General features: G+C 45.0%; 1 long non-coding RNA gene across 1 annotated transcript in view; it reads right to left on the bottom strand.

Annotated features, from left to right (window-relative positions):
- LOC149120444 (uncharacterized) overlaps positions 1 to 18,265 on the bottom strand; it is a 32,585-nt gene extending 14,320 nt beyond the window's left edge. The window contains exons 1-2 of the long non-coding RNA XR_016226045.1: positions 18,134 to 18,265; positions 13,035 to 13,233 (exon numbers count right to left, since the gene is read on the bottom strand). This is a non-coding gene — a long non-coding RNA (uncharacterized LOC149120444). The remainder of the gene's footprint in view (positions 1 to 13,034; positions 13,234 to 18,133) is intronic.
- Between the last annotated feature and the right edge of the window lie 1,408 nt (positions 18,266 to 19,673).

Here is a 19,673-nt window from a genome sequence, read left to right as displayed (position 1 = left end):
GGAAAAATCTTCCATGCCCATTCACTGGCAATGTCAACATAGGGAAAATATCCATTCTACCACAAGCAATTTACAGACACAATGGGATCCCAATCAAAGGTCAAATAACATTTTGCCCAGGTGAGAGAAAACAATGCTAAATTTTACATGAAAACACAGAACATCTGAATAGTGAAAGCAATCTCAGACAACATAAACAAAACTCGAAGGGCAGTTACAATCAAAACAGCTTGGTATATGCAAAAAAAAGATATATAGAAAAATGAAAGAGAAAAGAATCACCTGAAATAATGCACACATCTCAACTAATCTATCTTTGAAGAAGGAGCTAAAGATCAATCCCAGGTGCAAAGGACATCCTCTTCAAATAATGGTCCTGAGAAAATTCCACATAAAGAACTATGAAAGAAGAACCATACCTTAATTATATACACGCCAAAGAACAAAATCTAAAACTCAATATCAAACTACTAGAGAACATTGGGGAAAACTGAAAGATATTGGCATAGGCAAAGATTTCTGGGGAAAGATCCCAGTAGCACAAGTAACAAAAGCAGAAACAGACAAACGTGATTCCATGAAGCTGAGAAGCTTCTGTGCTGAGAAAGCAACACTCAGCCATGTGAAGAGGCAACAGAAAGAATGGGAGAAAATGGTCTGGACACTATGAAACTGATAAAAGATTAATATCCAGAATCTACAAAAAGCTCAAGGAACTCAACAACAAGAAAACAAAAAATCCAGTTAAGAATGCGCAAAGGCCGGATGCTCCCTCCATCACTCCTGCACCCCTCACCTGGGACAGATGCCCCCTCCATCACACCTGCAACCCACACCTGGGGCAGATGCCCCCTCCATCATGCCTGCACCACACACCTGGGGTGGATCTGTCCTCCCTCACTCCTGCACCCCTCACCTGGGGCAGATGCCCCCTCTGACACTCCTGTACCACTCACCTGGGCCAGATGCCCTGTCACTCCTGCACCCCTCACCTGGGCCGGATGCCCCCTCCATCACCCCTGCACCCCTCATCCAGGGCAGATGCCCCCTCCATCACTCCTGCACCCCTCACCCGGGGCGGATGCCCCCTCCATCATGCCTGCACCCCACACCTGGGGCGGATCTGCCCTCCATCTCACCTGCACCTCTCACTTGCGGCAGATGCCCCCTCTGTCCCTCCTGCACTGCTCACCTGGGGCGGATGCCCCTGTCACTCCTGCACCCCTCACCTGGGGCGGATATGCCCTCCGTCAGTCCTGCATCCCTCACCTGGGGTGGATCTCCCCTCCATCACTCCTGCAATCCTCACCTGGGGCAGATGCCCCCCATCCCCAGTCACTCCTGTGCCCTTAATATCTAGGGAAAAAGTAACTCAAGATAAAGCATACCATTCTATAAAGATAAATAGTGAATATATCAATGAGATATAGCACTATAATACTGTAAGTTCAAAATATTTGAATTAAAATGTAGCTGAGAAAATAAACTGATAAATCTCCAATCATAGTTGCAGATTCTCACATAATTTTTGTAACTGTTGAAATTAGAAAAAAAGAGCACAAAACATGCATTTCAAAAATCATTGTCGTGGCTGGCGCTGTGGGGCAGCAGGTTAAAGCCTAGCTTGCAGCACTGGCATTCCATATACGCACTGGTTCAAGTCCCAGCTGTTCCATTTCTGATCCAACTCCCTGTTAATGTGCCTGGGAAAGCAGCAGCAGATGGCCCAAATCCTTGGGCCCTTGCACCCATGTGGGAGACCCAGAAGAAGCTTCTGGCTCCTGGCTTCGGATCGGCTCAGCTCCAGCACTTCCAGCCCTATGAGGACTGAGGCAGCAGATGGAAGACCTCTCTTTTCTCTCTCTACCTCTCTCTGTAACTGTGCCTTTCAAATAAATAAATTAAATCTTTAAAAAAAATCATTGTCAATAAGCTCATCCTAATCAACATTTATAGAATTCTATTTGCAGAAATGTAAATACATGTTATTTTCAGGTACACATGAAACGTTGACTCATTAGACAGTATTTTAAAGTGTCATAGTTAAATCTCAATAAATTTGAGAGATAAAGTAAAACAGTCAAAATGTAACAGGACTATATTAGAAATCAGTAAGAAGGAAATATTTTTAAAATATCCAACCATTTTAAGCAATACACTTCTACATAAATCTTCAAATCCAAAAGAAATCTCAGGACTGAAACATATTTTGAGTTGAATATAATTAAAACATGGGTTTTTGAAATCTGTGGCATACAGAAATAGCAGAATTTATAGGAAAATTAATGTTTAAAATGATCATATTATTAGAAAATGTTTAAATCAATGACACACCCTAAGGAAGTAAATGAAAGTAGATGAAACCAATAACAACAAAAAAAGAGAAAGAGTAATGGAGTGAAACAAAATTAAATTGAAAGCAAAGAACACAGGAAAACTAATGATGGTAACTATTGTCTATTGGAAAAAAGGGGAATTTCTAAAACTTTACTAGAATAATTTAACAAAGAAATACAAAAATAACAAATAGCAGAAATAAAAATTATATCCTACAGATATTAAAATAATATAGAAATAAGATGGAATTCATGCTGACCAGTTAAATAATTTCGATGAAATGAATAAACTCTTTATAATACACAGAATTAGTGTTAAATGGGATGATGATACTCCACTTTCCGTAGATCACACCCACAGCAGATGATGCTTGCTCTGTAGGCACTGATAGGTTGGCAAAGTCACTATGAAAACTTCCACATTTATGTTCATCATGAAGAAGTAAGGGAATGCCAACTGATTACCTATTTGCTTGGACCCAGCGTGCACAGATTCTAATCCATTCCAGTTTCTACAACATAAGTAATATGTACCAAATAAATTTTTTAAAATTTTGTATGATTTACTTATTAATTTGAAAGCCCAAGATACAGAGACTGTGACATAGAGAGATCTTCCATCCAACTGGTTTACTCCCCAGGTGGCTGCATCAACCACTATGGGACCAGGACAAAGCCAGGAGTCAGGAGTCAGGAGTCGAGACTTCCCGGTCTCCCGAGAGGGTGGCAGGGCCCCAAGCACTTGTTCCATCTGCCACTGCTTTCCCCAGGACATTCGGGAGAATCCTGATCAGAAGTGGAACAGCCTGCATACAAACCAGTGCCAATATGAGACGCTGCCATTACAGAAGGTGACTGAACCTACTATGCTACAACACTGGCCCCAAATTTTTTTATTGATTGGAAAGGCAGGGACACACAAAAGAGAAAAAGACAGATGGGGAGAACGTCCATCCTTGTTTAGCCCTCCAAATAGGTACAATATCCATGGCTGGGCCAGGCAGAAGCCAGGACCCAGGCATTCAACCTGGGTCCATGTGGGTGGCAAGGACCCAACAACTTGAGCCACTACCTGTTGTCTCCCAGGGTGGGTATTACAGGAAACTGGAACTGCAAGGAGAGCTGGGACTTGAACTCAGGCCCTCTGTTATGGGATGGGAGCGTCCCAACAGGTGGTGTCATTGCTGTGCCACACACCCTCCCCCAGAGAGAAGTTTACCAGGAGAATCCTGGATGCCATGGTTGAGCTAGACTGAACTCAGCAACCAGGAGCTTCATTCACATCTCCCACGTGGGAAAGCAGAGAAGATGGCCCATGTCTTTGGGCCTCTGAATCCAACTGGGATACCTGGGGGAAGCTCTCTGAGCCATGGCGTGCAGAAGATCTGCTCCACCCATCCATGGAGAGAGAGCCATGTTCCCAGAACCAGCTCTCCGTGGCTGCTCCACCTTGGGTTTTGAGCCCCTGAGCCTCTGCTATGTTGAGTGCCTGGGAGTACCTCACAGTCCTACCTGGGTGCACAGCCCCCATCAATCCTCCCAGCCAGACTCAAGGTCAGTGGGGAACAGGGACTTTGCTCTCTGGCAATATCCCTGGATCCCACACGTGCACCAAGAGTCACTCGCCACAGCCCCTCCTCATTTCATACTGGCTTCTCCTCCCCACCATCTGCCCAAGACCTGCTCAGCTGCTACTTACACCCATAATTCCACCTGCCCTCTCTCAGCCACCTGTTTGTGGGGAAACGGGGAGAGGGAAATGTGTCCCCCCTTTTTTTTCACTGCGTTAGTGGGTACCCTATCACACTCAGGACTCCAGGCCGCATTCACAGACAGTGCAGTCGACCAGGCTCTCCCTCCAGCTAGATCACCAGTGCCACAGGTTTCTGCAGACTGATCTTACCTCACTCTCCAAAGCTGGTGCAGTCTCCTGCTCTCAGCTCCTGGGGTCATGTGCTGTGTCTGTGCTTGCTGCTTTGCATCCACGTGGGCCTTCCACCATGATCCACAGTGTCCTTCTTCCTTCCTCAGCACTTCCTATAGTTTGCTCTCCAAGTCTTCCCTAAGAATGTACTTCATCCACTATTTTTTTACTGTTTTCCCCTAGCCTAAAGCAGTACACCCTTTCCCCATTCTGCTCTTTTGGAATCCCCAAGATGCTTTACTTTAAAATAGTTATGCCTCATGAACGGGCATAGCAACATAGCAGAATGCAATTTATTTTTTAGAGGTATGGCATAAGCAAATTTAGTTCAGAGTATTGGTGTTAGACTTTGTGGCATTTATTCTCACTAGTTAATTTTCAGAAGTCTTACTAACAGTAAGGAATTCCCTTGGGAAATTTAACAGTTTCCTTGCTGAAAACCACCGGGTACATTGTTTTAGAGTAGAATATTATGCCCTCGTCAGAACATTAGTCAATGCCATGATATTCACTCTCTGGCAAATAACTCTTTTCTGAAAATACAAAGGGAGAGACATGAATGAAATTTGCATTCTGGCCGGCGCCGCGGCTCACTAGGCTAATCCTCCGCCTGGCGGCGCCGGCACACCAGGTTCTAGTCCCGGTCGGGGCGCCGGATTCTGTCCCGGTTGCCCCTCTTCCAGGCCAGCTCTCTGCTGTGGCCAGGGAGTGCAGTGGAGGATGGCCCAGGTGCTTGGGCCCTGCACCCCATGGGAGACCAGGAAAAGCACCTGGCTCCTGGCTCCTGCCATCGGATCAGCGCGGTGCGCCGGCCGCGGCGGCCATTGGAGGGTGAATCAACGGCAAAGGAAGACCTTTCTGTCTCTCTCTCTCACTGTTCACTCTGCCTGTCAAAAAAAAAAAAAAAGAAATTTGCATTCTGATTTAGATAGTATTTTGTTCTCAATTATTTCTGATCTCCTTTCCTCTTCAGAATGCACTTGTACATGCACACACACATGCACACATTCATCTGATATAAAGTATTCTGTACAGAGAATTGAGCCTATTAACTGAGATGTGAGCAATGTAAAGACTAGAGTCTTAGGAGAGGAAAATACACTGCTCTACAATTATATTCAAACATGTTGCATATTCACTGCCTGTCTGATGTTTGTTTAAGGGATCATTTGATAACAGCTTTTCCCCTTTTGGTTTTTTCATTCACATGTGCTTACAGATTTGCTTCATGTTGCTGGTAATTTTCTAGAATATCTGTACAAGATTAACATTGCAATGCGGCATTGCTATCAGTACTCTGCTATGTGATAATTATTTTAACATCTTTGATATTCTGAGAAAATCTGATGGGTAACATTTTTTTCTGGAGCAATTCCTTTTACTTCACTTATTTTAACCCATTGCTTATGGTAGTCCTGTTGAACAGGAGCTGCCTTCACTTCTTGCACCACAAGCACCAGGATCCTGAATATTCTGTTTTCTGACTCTCAGCAGGTCAGGTGAGATGACTCAGCCTTTCCAAAATTTTACTGAGCAGTTGCACTCCCCAGAATACTTTCTGAGTTCTTTCAAAATATTTTAACCAAAAAAATTAGCTATTATTATCATTAGTTTTCTGGGCAATCTTGGTAGCATCCATTTCTGTGTGTCAGCAGTGAGTCAAAGTGATGACAATACCCTGTCAGACGGACTCCTTCCCTAAGGCCCTGTCAAGTGTATTGTGCTCTCAGCACAGATGCAGCACGACCCCTTCATGAAGGAGAACTCTGCACTGCACCATGCAAAGATAGTGAACTCCTCTTTGGGAGCTATGATAAAAACAGAAAAATACACTGCTCTACAATTATATTCAAACATGAGGCAGATTCACTGCCTGTCTGATGTTTGTTTAAGGGATCATTTGATAACAGCTTTTCCCCTTTTGGTTTTTTTCATTCACATGTGCTTACAGATTTGCTTCATGTTGCTGGTAATTTTCTAGAATATCTGTACAAGAGGAGTCCTCTCTTCATCTTACTGTCATGACCTCCAATGTGCTTGTCCTACCCTGCCAGGCTCTGGGCTGACAGAATCCTCCAGTGTATCAGAAACATCACATTGTTAGCAAAACAACCTGTGATCTACCATTCATGGGCTTGAGTTTCTGCAGGGACACATTCATAGCTGAATTCCAAATACTTCTCACAGCTAAAAAGTACTGTGTGTAAAGTCTTTCTCAACTCAAAGCCCGGAAGAATATTCTTAGTACCAACACATCAGAGGAAGGGTCCCATTACCCTGATATACCTGACTTTAGGGAAGAACTATTTAATGTAAGAACAGACATACCCATCCCTTCCTCAAGTTCCACCTGCTCTCTCTAAGTCAACTCTCCTTAGAGGGCATCACCTGCAAGGACAGCCCCAGAACTGAGGCTCCTGTGTCTGGTCAGAGCCTCAGGCTCACAGCCCCATCCTACAGGAGGCAGTGCATCCACTCCCTGTAAACCTAATCTGGGTCCATCAGAGCAGCTCCCTGGACAGGTACACACGTCACTGTGGAATAAGTTCCTCTCCCAGTCCTTACTGCTCAACTCAGGATGCCCCTGGAGGAGTTGGATAGTGGATCAGGCATATGTGAGAGTCCCCTGAAGTTTCTGACTCGGCTTATCCCTATCCACACCCTCTTTGGGTGCCACTTGCTCTAATGTCACCTGGTGTTGCTTGGGCTAACTCCTGTCCCCCAAACATGCTGTCTCTGATGCACTCCCTCAGCTCTTGAGCTCCGAATGTAGAATAAGCCCAGGCTGCTGCAGGAGACAACAGAGTAAAGATAAACCTCAGGTCTCAGACTCTCAGACAAGAAAATAGTACAACACACTAAACACCAATTCTCTCCTTAGATTAGCCCAAGAATTGAGGTCATAAGGAAAACAGCGTCCCTGAACATGAGAAATATATGCCACTACAAGAAATACAAGCTTACCAGGAAGAGAGAAGCTGCTGAATGCAGCAAATGGTAAGGACACTTCCATGGTAACTGTCCAACTGCTGGAGGCTGGAGGTGACCTGCATTGACAGTTAAAAACTTTTTTGTGTGTGGGCATTTTGCCTTGTAGTTGGAACACCCATTGAGACACCCACAATGCAGTGCCTCAGTTTGAATCCAGCTTTCTGCCAAGGAAGACCCTGGGAGTCAGCAGATGACGACTCACAGAAATCTATCACTGCCATGCAAATGGGAGACCTGGATTTAGTTCCCAGCTTCCATTTCTGGCAGAGTTGGAATCACCCAGTGGATCACAGTTCAGTGGAAGTGAACAGTTAAAAATCATTCTGAGTCTCTCTGCTTCTTAAATTGGGGTCAAGCTTCTCAGACCATAAAGAAATGAAGTTGTAAATGAGCAACTCAGGAACCCCTAGAGCATATGCAAACACACGGAGATTGAACAACATGCTCCTGAATGAACAATGGGTCATAGAAGAAATCAAAAGAGAAATCAAAAATTTTCTGGAAGTAAATGAGGATAAAAGCACAGCATACCAAAACTTATGGGATACAGCAATAGCAGTGTTAAGAGGCAAGTTTATAGCAATAGGCGCCTACATCAAGAAACTGGAAAGGCACCAAATAAATGAGCTTTCAATGCATCTCAAGGATCTAGAAAATCTGCAGCAAACCAGACCCAAACCTAGTAGAAGAGAAATAATTAAAATCAGAGAAGAAATCAACAGGATTGCAAGACTGCAAGATGGCAGAATAGAGAGGGAGCTTATTGTTCTAGTCTAGAAGATAGTTTAAAGAAGAGGGGGAAAATTTTGAGATTGCAATCTTAGGAAAGGGAAGAAACTTCAGAGGACACTCCACGCAAAGTAGAGGAGGGTGTGGACACACAGAACTCAGTAACCAAGTGGCCGAGAGCATCAACACCAGCTTTGGAGAGTGAGCTGAGATCACTGAAGTAGCCTGAGCCACTGGCGATAAAGCTGAGGGAACAGCCTGGAATGAGTTTGGCTTGGAGTCCTGTGGGGAATAGTGTACCTGCCACCTAGAAGTATAAAGGGGGGGCATATGTTTCTATCTCCCTGAGCCACCCTGCATCAGTATCCTGTAACTAGCTGAGGTATGGCGGGAACCATTTTGGACATATTATCAGCTGTTCCAGCTTCTGTCCATGTACCCAGCAACCAGCTGAGATGAGACGCCTGAGTCTGGCTGGGAGAACTGACAGGGGTCTGGGCGGTTTTGACTGCGGGAGCCTTGTGTGCTGGGATTGTGAAAACACTGTGGCTGCATGGAAGGGTGCAGGGTGTGGCCGGGTCCCTGAGCAGTCATTCTGGGCTGCTCCACATGCTCAGGTTGCCCTGATTCTCTGGTGAGAGTCATTGCTGCAGGACCCAGGCTCACACTGTGAACTGCACTGATGCTTTGTGTGTTCTTGTGGCAGTGTGGACAAATACAACACTCACTGGGGCTAGAGCTCTGCAACTGGTCTCCTTGGAGCAGAGAAGGTGAGCATGAGAGTATAACAAAAGAACTGATAAAACTCTCTCCTCTTACAAAAAAATAAGAGAGATTGGCCGGTGCCACGGCTCACTTGGTTAATCCTCCACCTGCGGCACCAGCACCCCAGGTTCTAGTCCCAGTTGGGGTGCCAGATTCTGTCCCAGTTGCTCCTCTTCCAGTCCAGCTCTCTGCTGTGGCCTGGGAAGGCAGTGGAGGATGGCCCAGGTCCTTGGGCCCTGCACCTGCATGGGAGACAGGAGGAAGCACCTGGCTCCTCGTTTTGGATTGGTGCAGCACACCAGCTGTAGCAGCCATTTGGAGGGTGAATCAACAGAAAGGAAGACCTTTCTCTCTGTCTCTCTTACTAACTCTGCCTGTCTTAAAAAAAAGAGAGAGATACCACCACCACCATGTTTATTGCAATACAGTTCACAGCAGCCACAAGGCATAAACAAGGATTTATTTATGAAGATTAAACAAAGATTTCCATCATCAGATGAATTACTAAGGAAAGGATGGTATAGATTGATGATCAAATGTTATTCAGGACTTAAAAATAATGAAATTTTATCAAGTGCATCAAAATGGAGTTACTGGAGGACTTCATCTTAGAGAAATCAGCCAGAAAAAGAAAAATACCACATGTATTACCTTACATGTGGAAGTTAACTTTTTGAAAAATTCAAAACACAAAAACAAAAAAAATGCCAATGTGTATCACTATTGCTGCAAATATACTCCTAGAAAACACTATTTGATAACTTGGACAAACCAGTGGTTAAGAACGGAACACTGGGGCCGGAACTGTGGCATAGTGGGTTAAGCATCCATTGTGGTGCCGGCATCCCATATGGGCACCAGTTCAAGTCCAGCTGCTCCACTTCCAATCCTCTTCCTTACTGATGGCCTGAGAAAGCAATGGAAGATGGCCCAAAGGCTTGGGCCCCTGCAACATAGCGGGAAAAACAGAAGAAACTCTTGGTTCCTGGCTTTGCACTGGCCCACCTCCAGACATTGTGGCCATTTGTGGAATGAACCCATATTTATGGAAGACCTCTAACTCTACGCCTCCCTCTCTCTGTAACAATACCTCTCAAGAAAACTAATGTTTCTTTTTTTAATTTAATGTCTTAAAATAAAAGATCATCATACTGCTCTGGTGGAACTCTATTCTTTCTACCTTTTACCTATGAATATTATGGTTACCCTGAATATTACATGGATTATAATCATATCATGAAAAATAGATGAAAAGAGGAAAGGGGAAGAGAGGAAATTCTGGGTTTATTCTTAGAACTGTACCTCCACAATTCATGAAATATGATCTCTTTTCATTCATTTTAAAAATAATTGAAGGGGCAGGGGCTGTGTGGCAGTGTATTAAAGCCCAGGCTTGAAAGGTGGGAATCCCACCACATGGGCACAGGTTCTAGACCCCAATGCTCCTCTTCTGATCTAGCTCTCTGCTATGGACTGGGAAAGCAGTAGAAGATGGCCCAAGTCCTTGGGTCCCTGCATCCACGTGGGAGACCTGGAAGAGGCTCCTGGTTCATAACTTGCGATCGGCTCATTTCTAGCCATGTGGCAATTTGGGAAATGAACCAGCAGAGTGAAGACTTCTCCCTCTATCTCTACACCTCTTTCAGTAATTCTTTTAAGTAAGTAAATTTTAAAAAATTTTAAAAAGAAAAAAGAATGTTACGTTAGTATAGTTTTAATGATCTGTGATTACTTTAAATTTAGGGTGTATAAATAACATGGTCAATTTTCCATTCAACTGATTATACTTGTTACTTATATTCCCTATAAACGAGGGATTCTAATCTTTCCTTATTTTTAGAAGATCTATTTTTTTTTTTTTTTACAAAGACATTGTTACATACAGAGAGTGAGAAAGAAGGAGAGATCTTCCATCTGCTGGTTCACATTTCCAGGTCTCCCACATGGGTGCAAAGTCACAAGCACTATTAGCATGGAGTTGGATCAGAAATGGAGTATAAACCGGTGTTGTGGCATAACGAGTAAGGGTGCCTCCTGCAGTGCCGGCATCCATATGGGTGCTGGTTTCAAGTCCCAGCTGGTCGACTTCTGATCCAGCTCTCTGCTATGGCCTGGGAAAGCAGTGGAAGATGGCCCAAGTCCTTGGGCCCCTACACCTGCACTGGAAGACCCTGAGGAAGCTCCTGGCTCCTGGCTTCAGATCAGTGCACCTCTGGCCATTTGGACCTTCCAGGGAGTTAACCAGTGGATTGAAGACCTCTCACTCACTCTCTCTGCCTCTCTATAACACTGTCTTTCAAATAAATGAATACGTCTTAGAAAAAAAAAAGAAGTGGATTAAATGGGACTTGAACAAGCACCCATAGGGGATGCCAAACATTGTCCCCCCCCCCCCATTTTTTAGTATCTGAACTTCTTATACGGTAAAGAATTTAGCTTTTTTACTAAAATGCAAATATAGAAACTGTCCAAAAATGGATGAAAGTAAGGAAAGGAGGAACAAATGGAGAAAGAAAGGAAGAGGTACACTGGGAGAGACAGCGTTGGAAGGAGAGCAGAAAGAAGGGAATGTTGATTCATAATTGTTCTATAGAACATATTGAAGAATTTTTTTAACCTAAAAAACAAATACATCTACTGGGATGTATTAATCTTTGATGGAGATTTACATAAAATAGGTAAGCACTCAAATTGCAGGAAAATTAAAAATGTAAAATGTGCATGTTCACAAAATTCTGTACCAGGAAAACATGAGTTTTATAAAAATGTAAGTTTGAAAATCTTTATGTAGAAATAAACTATAAAGTGAGAGTATAAAACTATATAATTCTGCATAAGTGTTACTCAAAAATAACACTGCATTGAAAAGAAAAACCTAAGGAAGAATTTGCATTCCTAATAAATGTGACAGCGTGAAATAAGACAAGGTATAATGGCTCATAAAAGCAAATGGAAACATCAGAGATGGTATAAAAAAACACGCGAGGAATAGGAAGTACTACAAAGTATACGTTCCAACATAAGGGGAAGATATTTCAAGAACTCCTACCCGGTAAAGTCCTGTAGGACTCGAGTCATCCCCAGCCCCCAAACAACAACCAGAACAAAAACTCCATGAAAGCAGAAACTTTCACACAGAGCTGCCTAGAAGGATATGGAAAACATGCACCACGACAAAGCTGTGCGCAGTTCATCAAAATGTCTTGAAAGACAACAAACTCACAACTGCTTCTTTCCACAAACTTTTCAAAGTACCTCACGTTGCCCCCCGCATTACATTAAATAACGAGAACAAATGCTGGCACATAACAGAAACATCTTTGAAAGACAAGAAATACACCTTTACCAAGACAGAGTCCTCTGCCCAAATTCAGACTTCTATAAGCTGACCTCAAGCCTCAAATTTCATTCCAGGCTTGATCAGGTTCTTGTCTTCCTAAGCACACCACCAATCCAGTTTTCTCCCAGATAAGCCTCTCCCATCCCTGGTATTCCCGAGAGCTTTGTCAAAGTTTCCTGATTGACCATGCACCCATACCACAGTCCCTAAGAAAGACCACACCACACCCATCACCATTTTCTTACCCTCATTTTCCTAAGGTTGTTGCCCAGATGCTGTCCCAGGTCTAATACTCGGAGACTCCACCAGTTCTACTAGTAGACCTACCAGCTCCTCCCTATTACAACTCTACTGAAAGTCACCTGACCTCCTCCATACACTCCTTCCATTTCCCTGTCTATATCACAGAGTGGCAATATACAGAAATTACCTGATTTCAGCTCCCAACACATTGCATGCCCCAGGTTCTTCCATAAAATCTAACCCTCCACTCACACCACACTAAATACCTCCATCCCGTCATTCTTAGGTCCGAAATCTCAAACCCAAACTTTTATTAACACGTCTCTCCAATCCAGACTTCTTGGGTTTTGTACTCTGACTCGACAGCACACACTTGTCCTCCAGGTCTCCCTCCCATTTCCTGGATACCCAAGTCTTTCCCTATTACCATGTTCTTTGGCCCCTAATTCTCTGCAGTGCCCGGGGGAACTCATTCCCCCAACATCCTATCCATCCCTGTCTGCATGCTATCCAATTCTACTGAAGCCCACCAGGCCCCTACATTTCTCCCCATGCCTGTGGGGCTACCCCACATGACCCTCCTTGCCATGGGGTAAGGGCCCATCACTGTCAGCCTGGGCCGCCCAACCCCAGGGAATGGGCTTTCCCTTCCCTTCCCCTTGTGCATCCAGACATGGCCACTACTGGGGCAGCCACATCTGCTCACCTGTTGCTCCTCTCCAGGAAGAAGACCCAGCTGGCGTTGAGCAGGAAGCTGTGCAGTCTCTCTGGGAATGGGAGATTACTTGGCAGCTGAGCTTCAGCGTCCACTCTGGGTTAGTTTCACATCCAGATCCTCTGGGAGGGAGGAGGGGAGGCAGACATCACTTCTCGGCTTCCTCATGGCTGAGCCGCTGACTCCGAACCTGTGGATTTCGAGGGAGAATGCTGCTGGAAGTCACGGGATCCCATCTCCTTTGAGGCAGCCCCTGGGCATCTCTGTCCTGTTAGCTTAAATGTGCAAGTGCCATCCAAATAACACCTCCCCCTTCCTCCCAGGAAACACAGTGTCAGTGGAGGAGGCCAAGCTACCTTGATGAATCAGGGGAAGTGGCCTTAGCTCTAAATGGCACTGCAGCCCTGTGCTCATCACAATCAGAAATGCTCCAAGGACATCGTCGATTCCCATCCAGCCCACCAGAATCTCAGGGCAGTATGGAGCTCTCTAGAGCTCTGGGCTGACACCTAGACAATCCCGTTGGTGCAGCGCTCTGACAAACTGCCCGTAGTCAGGGTACTGAATGGAGGATACCTGCCCAGCATCCTTGGCCTAGTCGGTGGCCGGGGCTGCTGCCCGGAGTCAGACAAGCAGGCCTGGTGCTGTGTTACAGCACGTTAAAGCCACGGCATGCAGTGCTGTCTTTCCATGTCGGTGCCAGTGTGCGTTCTGGCTGCCCCACTTCCAATCCAGCTCCCTCCTAACATGCCTGGGGAAGCAGTGGAGGATGTCCCAATTCCTTGGGCCCCTGCAGCCACATCAGAGACCCAGAAGAAGGTCCTGGATCCTGACTTCATATTGGCTCAGTTTGGCCATCACGGTCATTCCAGGAGTGCACTGGCAAATGGAAGACCTCTCTCCCTCTCATACTCTCTCGCTCTCATACTCTCTCAATCTCGTTCACCTGCACTTGTTCTGTTTCTAATTCTTTTTTTTTTATTTTATTGATTTTTTTTGACAGGCAGAGTTAGTGAGAGGGAGAGACAGAGACAAAGGTTTTCCTTCTGTTGGTTCACCTCCCAAATGGCCACTATGGCCAGCGCTACACCAATCCAAAGCCAGGAGCCAGCTGCCACCTCTTGTTCTCCCACGCGGCTGCAGGTGCCCAAGCACTTGGGCCATCCTTCACTGCCCTCCTGGGCCACAGCAGAGAGCTGGACTGGAAGAGGAGCAGCTGGGAATAGAACCTGGTGCCCATATGGGATGCCGGCATTACAGGCAGAGGATTAGCCAAGTGAAACACATTGCCGGCCTTCTAATTCTTAGAAATAAATGAAATAGGCCGGCGCCGCGGCTCACTAGGCTAATCCTCCTCCTAGGGGCACCAGCACACCGGCTTCTAGTCCCGGTCGGGGCGCCAGATTCTGTCCCGGTTGCCCCTCTTCCAGGCCAGCTCTCTGCTGTGGCCAGGGAGTGCAGTGGAGGATGGCCCAGGTGCTTGGGCCCTGCACCCCATGGGAGACCAGGAAAAGCACCTGGCTCCTGGCTCCTGCCATCGGATCAGTGCGGTGCGCCGGCCACAGCGCGCCGGCCGCGGCGGCCATTGGAGGGTGAACCAACGGCAAAGGAAGACCTTTCTCTCTGTCTCTCTCTCTCACTGTCCACTCTGCCTGTCAAAAAATAAAAAAAAATTAAAAAAAATTAGAAACAAAGAAATAAATGTTTTTATTAAAAAGCCACATTATCATCTCATTAGATAGAGAAATAGGCCGGCGCAGCGGCTCACTAGGCTAATCCTCCGCCTTGCGGCGCCGGCACACCGGGTTCTAGTCCCGGTCGGGGCGCCGGATTCTGTCCCGGTTGCCCCTCTTCCAGGCCAGCTCTCTGCTGTGGCCCAGGAAGGCAGTGGAGGATGGCCCAAGTGCTTGGGCCCTGCACCCCATGGGAGACCAGGAAAAGCACCTGGCTCCTGGCTCCCGCCATCGGATCAGTGCGCCGGCCGCAGCGCGCCGGCCGCGGCGGCCATTGGAGGGTGAACCAACGGCAAAAGGAAGACCTTTCTCTCTGTCTCTCTCTCTCACTGTCCACTCTGCCTGTCAAAAAAAAAAAAAAAGAAAAAAAAAAAGATAGAGAAATAACCTGAAAGATCCAATCCCATTCATGATAAAAAAAAAAAAAAACTTCCACAAAGTAGGTATAAAAGGAATAGGCATCAAAATCTTAAAGGCTATGTATCACAACTCAACAGCCAATGCCATGCTGGATGGGCAAAAAGTGAAAGCATTTTTGTCAAACATGTAACAACACAAGGATATCCCCTTTTAAAATTCTTACTGAATGCAGTACAGTAAATTTTCACAAGAGAAAGAAAGGAGAAGAAAGAAATAAACAGCACCAATGTTATAAAAGAGAAAGTGAAATTCTAAAAGCTTACAGATGGCATGATATGGTACCAGAAAAAAACTAAAACAATCCACCAAAAACACTGCTAGAACTGGTGAAACAATTAAGTGAAGTTTCAGGTTATGAATAAACATAGTATGTAAGCAGCAGTGTTTATACATTAATGATGAACTCACTGATAGAGCAATCAACAAATATCCCAAGGACAATAACCACATAAATAAAAAGTTTATGAAAAAATTTATTCAAAGAAGTCAAAGAGCTCTAAATGAAAATCACCATACACTGATGAACGAAATCACCAAGGACACAAAAGTGGAAAGATGTCTCTTTTGGTGGATTTGAAGAATCAGTATAATTAAAATCTCTACCTTGCCTAATGCTACCTAAAGATTCAATTAAATTTTCATCAAAACACCAATGACGTTTTTTACAGAATTATATACCACAAACCTATAATTCAAACAAAATCACAGAAGATGAAGAATAGATAAGGTGTTTCTGAGCAAAAAGTGAAACAAAGTTAGCCTGGATACCTCACAACACCTGATTCAAAGCATTCTACAAATGACACTAAACAAAATATCATAGCACTTGCATAAAAAGTGACACACAGAGCAATGGAAAAGAACAAGGTGAGCTCCACTATTAATCAAAATATGTTCAATACCATATTTTTACAAAAGGTCTCAGACCATCCATTGGAGTTCTTCAACAAGTGGTGTTGCCAAAAATGGATGTATTTGTGTAGAACATTGAAATTTGATTCATAACTCCAACAAAATATGAAAATCAACTCAAAATGGATCAGAGACCTAAATCTATGACCCAGGACTGTGAAGCTTTTTGAAGGAAATACAAAGAAAGCTCCAAGACACTGGAATAGGGGATGACTCTTAGACAAGACCCTCAAAGCCCAGGCAGCTAAAGCAAAACCAAACAAATGGGATCAAATGAAATGAAAAGCTTTGCACAACAAAGGAAATCATCATAGAGTGAAGAGACATTCACAAGAATGACCAAAGGATACTTGTCAGCAACCTATATGATAAGGGTTAATATCAGGAATACATCTGCAACTTAAAAAAAAACACCAATAAAAAACCCAACCAATCCAGTTATGAAGTAGCCAAAGGAGCTCAACAGACAGTTCCCCATCGATATACAGATGGCCAAGAAATATAGGAAAAATGCGCAACATCACCAGCTATCAGGGAGATGCAAATCCAAACCACAATGAGATATCAGCTCACACGTACATACTGGCTAAAACCCAAAGGACGGAGAGTCACAATGAGGAGGAAGATGTGGGAAAAGGGAAAAACTTACCCACTGGTGGTAAAAATGTAAATTAGTGCAGATGCTGTGGAAAACGGTATGGAGATTTCTTAAAAAACCAGACAGACTTGCCATACGATATGGAGCAATCTCTCTACTGGCTATAACCCAAAACACATGAACATATTGTATCAGAGAGATATGTACACCACAATATTTATTGCAGTATGCTTCACAGCAGCGAAAACAAGAAACTGACGAAGTCTTCTAACATCATCGTTGAATGGGTAAGAATAATACTATACACATACACACACACACACAGAGTGAAACAACCTTACAAATCCCTCTTTCCACAAACTTTTTCAAGGACCCACATGATGCTCTCTGCATTACCTTAAGTAACTAGAACAAATGTGGGCACATCACAGACACTCCTTTGAAACCCAGAAAAACACGTTTACCAAGAGAAAGTCCTCTGCTATAATTCTGACTTCTACAAACTGAATACAAGTCACAAACTTCATTCCCAGGCTATGTCAGTTTCTCCATGTACCTAAGCCCCCTATCAACACTTATCTGATTTCAACTAAGATCTTCTCCATCTCTTGGTAGTCGGGACACTTTGGTCAAATTTCCTGATTAACTCAGCACCCATTCCCCAGTACCTTCTGAAAGGTCCCTCTGACTACCTCCTGATATCCTTTCCCTCACTTTAACTAAGGTTTCTCCCCAGGCCCTGTCCTGGATCTAACACTCTGATGCTCCACTAGTTCTTACAAGTAGTTCTACCAGCTCCTCCCTATTACAACTCTCCTCAAAGTCACCTGCCTTCCTCCATGCAATCCTTCTCTTTTCCCTTTCTATCACTGGATGGTGACATACAGAAATAACCTGTTTTCAGCTCCCCGAACCTTGCATGAACCAGGTTCTTCCCATGGCATCTAACCCTCCACTCCCACTGCATAAAGTACTTGCAATCCCATCGTCCTTAGCCTGAAACTCTAAAACATCACAACTACTACCACGTCTCCCCAAAGCAGACTTCTTACCTTTTGTACTCTGAGTCAACACATGCAGTTTTCCTCCCAGGTCTCCCTCCCCACTGCCTGGAGACACAGTCTTCCCATATAAACATGTTCTTTCGCCCCTAATTCTCTGCAGCACCCGAGGGAACGCATTCACCAACATCTTATTCACCTCTGTCTCTGTGGCCAACACTCTATTCTAGGAATGCTAGGCCCCCACATTTCTGTCTCCAAATGTCTATAGGGCTCCCCCACTTGACCCTCCTTCCCAAAGCTTGGAAGTCCACCTTACTCTCAGCCTCGCCAGCCCAACTCCAGGGAACAGAGGTCCCTTCCCTTCCCTTCTCTCCCCCTTGGCCCAAAGGCTGCCATCTACAGGACGCAGCCATGTCTACTAACCAGTTGCTCCTGTCCAGGGTGAAGGCCTAGCCGGGTTTTACAAGGAAGATGAGCAGGCTCCAGAAATGGAAGATTACCCAGCAGCTGAACTTCAGCGTCAACTCGGTGTCCAGTTTCATATCCATGAAAATGTCTACAATGAAAATTAATAAACATTAAAGAAATGGAAGAAGACACACAAAAATAGAAAAATCTGCCATGTTCATTCATCGGTAAAATCGACAAAATGAAAATTTCCATTCTACCATAAGCAATTTAGAGATACAATGGGATCCCAACCAAAGGACAAATAACATTTTGCCCAGATGGAAAGAAAACAATGCTAAAATTCATATGAAAACATAGAACATCTGAATACTGAAAGCAACCTTATACAACATTGACAAAACTCAAAGCGTCGCAATAACAGATTGTAAGACACAGAACAGGGCAGTTACGATCAAAACAGCTTGGTACAGGCAAAAAAAATGACATATAGAACAATGGAACAGAAAAGAAACACCTGAAATAACGCACACATCTACAACTACTCTGTCTTTTAAAAGTGCTAAAGATCAATCCCAGGTGCAAAGGACAGTTTCTTCAAAAACTGGTCCTGAGAAAACTGGACCTCCACATGCAGAACTCTGAAAGAAGCCCGATACCTTACACCTTATACAAAAAGCAATGAAAAACACTTCAAGGAACAAAATCTAAAACTGAGTATCATCAAATTACGAGAGAACACTAGTCCATTATGGGTACAGGTTCACATCTGTGTCCTCCGTGGGGGGAGGGGAGGTTGACACCAGCGTCTCGGCTTCCTCACAGTTGAGCTCCCACCCACCCCCACTGCCTCCAAACCTGTGGATTTGGGGGGAAAACACCGCTGGGAAGCCCTGAATCCCGCATCCTTTGAAGAAGGCCCCGGACATTTCACTGTCCATAATCTCAAAAGCAGCAAATCCCTCCCGCACTCTCCAAGCCTCCCGTGCCGCTGCCACCAATAACACCGCCAGCCTACCACGACGCCACTCCCACAGACATCTCCTACTTCTTCCCGAGGCCTACTGCTCAAGTGCCGTCCAACTAACACCCGCCCCTTCCTCCCAGAATACACAGCGTCAGCGGAAGAGGCCGCACTGCCTTGATTAACCAGGGGCAGCGACCTGAGCCCCAGCCTGACATGCCCACCCTGTGCTCACCATGACCAAATGCCCTCCAAGGGCATCATTGCTCCCAATCCAGCCCATCAGAAGCTCAGGGCAGTGTGGAGCTCTCTAGACCTCCAGGCTTACACCCAGCCACTCCTGCATGGTGCAGCGCTCTGCCAAACTGCCTGTGGTCAGGGTACTGAACGGCAGATACACACCCAGCATCCTTGCCCTTGTCTGTCCCGGGGCTGCTGCCAGGAGTCAGACAACCAAGTGCACGATGTGTTGCGCTCCGGACAGAGAGGTCAGGTGGGGACAATCACTGTGTACCTAAATTGCATTTATGAAATGCATGGAATTTGGATCTCTTAAATACAAAACATATCTTATGAGAACACCTGCACTGT

Source organism: Oryctolagus cuniculus, chromosome 19 (assembly GCF_051225735.1).
Source record: "Oryctolagus cuniculus isolate XC-2025 breed Fujian yellow rabbit chromosome 19, ASM5122573v1, whole genome shotgun sequence".
NCBI classification, from domain to species: Eukaryota; Metazoa; Chordata; class Mammalia; order Lagomorpha; family Leporidae; genus Oryctolagus; species Oryctolagus cuniculus.
Note: the sequence above shows the minus strand (reverse complement) of the source record. Positions and strands in the feature narration are given on the sequence as shown.